This window comes from Phyllostomus hastatus, unplaced genomic scaffold (assembly GCF_019186645.2).
Source record: "Phyllostomus hastatus isolate PE091 unplaced genomic scaffold, TTU_PhHast_1.1 phas_scaffold_93, whole genome shotgun sequence".
Classification (NCBI taxonomy): Eukaryota; Metazoa; Chordata; class Mammalia; order Chiroptera; family Phyllostomidae; genus Phyllostomus; species Phyllostomus hastatus.
Window position 1 is genome coordinate 17,517,197 of NW_025334042.1, and position 3,739 is coordinate 17,520,935.

General features: G+C 36.0%; 1 pseudogene; it reads right to left on the reverse strand.

Moving 5' to 3' along the window:
- Positions 1-1,292: 1,292 nt before the first annotated feature.
- LOC123812596 lies at positions 1,293-3,153 on the reverse strand (annotated as a pseudogene).
- Positions 3,154-3,739: the final 586 nt, after the last annotated feature.

The window sequence follows — 3,739 nt, forward strand, 5'->3', positions numbered from 1 at the left end:
TAAATTTATAAGATTTATGTCTCATATTTTTATATTATAATTTCAAAAGTTTTTTTTTAGTAATTAGTCTTTGCATCAAACTTATTATTTTCTTTATTTTTGTTAATTTCCATGTTATCTTTATTTTCTTTTTTCCACACATTGAATTTTTATTTTTTAATTGTTAGGGTTTCAAATTTTACCTTTAATTTCAATATTCTCAATCCTACTAATTTAATAGAGAGGGTACTTAGGGTGATTGAAAACAGCAGGCAGATGATTTGAGTACCAATAAATGTGTTCTCAGATTCTTATGTTCATGTTAAATAGGTGTGTAAAAATCCTGAATTGATTTCAGTAACTTCATGGCCTGAGTCTTTATGATTTCTGACTTCTATTTTCTGATAATATGCTATGTCTAAAAACATCACTGTATGTAGTGTAAAAGCAATCATTTCTAATAACCATGTTTATAGCACTCACAAAAGATTACCCTCTAGGACTACTGTAGCCTCTCATAGCTCCAGTTTATTGTTTAATAGAATGTGTGTAACCTGAAAAGATCTAGATAAATATTTCTGATAAAGCAGAGTTTGTGGGAAAGTACCTGACAGCTTAAAATAATCCATTTGCATATTCAGAGATAATTATTCATCAATTATTTATTTCCCTGTATGGCTCCTGTATGTCTGATTCAACAGAATAAGAGTCAGTCCATTGCCAGACATCACCATGAAACATAATGCTCTAAGCCTTGAAGCTTGGCTCCATTCTATTCATTAGCTCTGGGTTGCTGGCATTTTATTTTGATGTAAGATTTAAATAGGTTTTCTAGAGTTTGCTATTCTTATTTTGAAATTAAAGACCAATACTTATTTAAGTTCACACCTCACAATCCCTTTGTGTTTTACCTGTGTAAAATAGATGGCTGTGTAGACTTGGGAAAATTACAGAAAAGAAAAAAGATAAAAGATACAGAAAAATATATTTGAATGTAGAAAAATGAAATTAAAAAAGAACTATAAAATGACTTTGAAGTCTTTGACCAGTCAATATTATTTGCTTAAAGTATTTTAGTCTTTTCAGAACATTTACCATCATTAATATACCCAGTAATTTACTTGTTTAATTGTTAACTGATTAATATATGTCCCCTCACAATGGCTAAACTTTTGCATTCTTTATTCCCTTTGTATTCCTATCACCTAGAACAATGATTTGTACTTATGTGTGGTTTATTTGCTGTTTCAGTTACAGATTTTATAATAGTTAGTGTTGTTTGGTATGATCTTTTTGGTGAAATCCTTAGGGGCCTATGTCACCTGCTGGTTCCTTAAAATATAAATAAAAGGATTCACCATGGGAGCAGCAGGGGGATTAAGTACTGCTATGCCTTGGCTCAAAGCCACATATTCTTCTGCAGGTGTTTTTACATGTCTCTCATAAGAAATGGAAATTCTGATAAGAAATGGAAACCAGCCCTGGCTGATGTGGCTCAGTGGATTGAGCATGGCTTGTGAACCAAAGTGTCTCCAGTACAATTCCTAGTCAGGACACGTGCCTGGGTTGCAGGCCAGGCCCCCAGTGGGGGGTGCATCCACACCTTAATGTTTCTCTTCCTCTCTTTCTCCCTCCCCTCCCCTCTAAAAATGAATAAATAAAATCTTTATTTTTAATCTTTTCTTTTCCTTTTTTTAAATTTTATTATGGTTCAAGTACAATTGTTTGCCTTTCCCCCCACTGCTCCCCACCCACCCCAACCATCCCCTCTTCTCTCCCTTGAATCACCCCCCTGCCGGTTTTGTCCATATGTCCTTTATAGTTGTTCCTGAAAACCCTTCACCTTTTCCATTATCCCCTCTCATCTTCCCTCTGGTTACTGTCTGTTCTTAATTTCAATGTCTCTGATTATTATTGCTGGCTGGTTTGTTTTGTTGATTTGGTTCCACTTAAAAGTGAGATAATATGGTATTTGTCTTTTACCGCCTGGCTTATTTCACTTAGCATAATGCTCTCCAGTTCCATTCATGCTATTGGAAAGGGTAGGAGCTCCTTCTTTCTTTGTGCTGCATAGTATTCCATCATGTAAATGTACCATAGTTTTTTGATCCACTCATTTACTGATGGGCACTTAGGTTGCTTCCAGCACTTGCCTACTGTAAATTGTGCTGCTATGAACATTGGGGTGCATAGGTTCTTTTGAATTGGTGTTTCAGGGTTCTTAGGATATAATCCTAGCAGTGGAATTGCTGGGTCAAAAGACAGTTCCATTTTTAGTTTTCTGAGGAAGTTCCATACTGTTTTCCATAGTGGTTGCACTAGTCTGCATTCCCCCCAACAGTGCACTAGGGTTCCCTTTTCTCCACGTCCTCTCCAAGACTTGTTATGTGTTGCTTTGTTCATGATGGCCATTCTGACCGGTGTGGAGTGGTATCTTGTGGTTTTAATTTGCATCTCTCTGATGGCTATCAATGATAAGCATCTTTTCATATGTTTCTGGACCCTTTGTGTGTCCTCCTTGGAGTAGTGTCTATTCAGGTCCTTTGCCCATTTTTCAATTGGGTTGTTTTCCTGGAGTGGAGTTGTGTGAGTTCTTTTTATATTTTGGAGATCAAACCCTTGTCTGAGATATCATTAACTAATATGTTTTCCCATATGGCTGGTTCTCTTTTCATTTTAATGCTGTTTTCTTTAGCCGTGCATAAGTTTTTTTTTATTTTGATGATTTCCCATTTGTTTAGAATAAATAAAATCTTTTTTTTTTAAAGAAAAGAAATGGAAAGCACAATCATATGAGAGAAACAAGCAGAAAAGGACTTTTTCCTTTGCTGGGCGGAGGGCATCTTCAGAACTGTTCAAAGGATGAGTTCCTAAGAGAGAATCACCAAGGTCAAAGTGACCATGAGTGTGAACACTACTAAAGGAAATAGAAAGCAGCATAGGAGGAAAATCACAAGTGAAGGGATCAATGATGTCCAAGTCACAGAAATCTAGCTGGAGACCCATACTCACAGAGGGACAGACAATGAGGAAAGCAGCCAGCCAGGAGCTAATTTCAGGTTGGTTACAGACTTTGTTACTCATGGTAGTTATGTAATGTAGAGGTTTTCAGACAGCCACATAACAATCATAGGACATTACAGCCAGAAGAAAAAAATCTGTGGTGCCCAGAAGTATTTAAAAAATTGTGCCTATTACCCCCAAAGGCACAGAACTGCACTTGAACAACAATTAAAATAAAAAGAAAAATAAATAAATAAGTAAAAATAAAGGACATATGGACAATAAGAAAGGGGGGTGGAAACAAGGGAAGAAGGCAGAGAGGGCTGGGGTCATGGGGAGGGTGGGGGGGGACAGGCAGAAAACTGTACTTGAACAAGAATAAAAAAATTTGATACTTGTGAAAAAATTTGTGTAATAAAAGTATTACAGGAAATAGTTGTGTCTCTTGTAGTGATACTGACCAGAAATCTGGAAATGCAGACAGTTGTGGATGGAATTTCTAAGAAAGAGAAATTCCTGAGGGAGAAATACATGGGTTTTACTGTTAACATGATGATGGTCATGTTTCCAGTCACACTGAACAAGTAGGTGAACAGCAGAAAGAAGAATATCACACTTTGTAACTAAGTCCCAGAAGAATGAATTAGCTAACTGATGTCTTATTTGGTGTGGCTAAATCCTAAATTCTTCAGTCTATAAGTCAAAATAACCATTGATGTGAACTCTTGATATGATTTTTTTTTGCATAGATGATAAA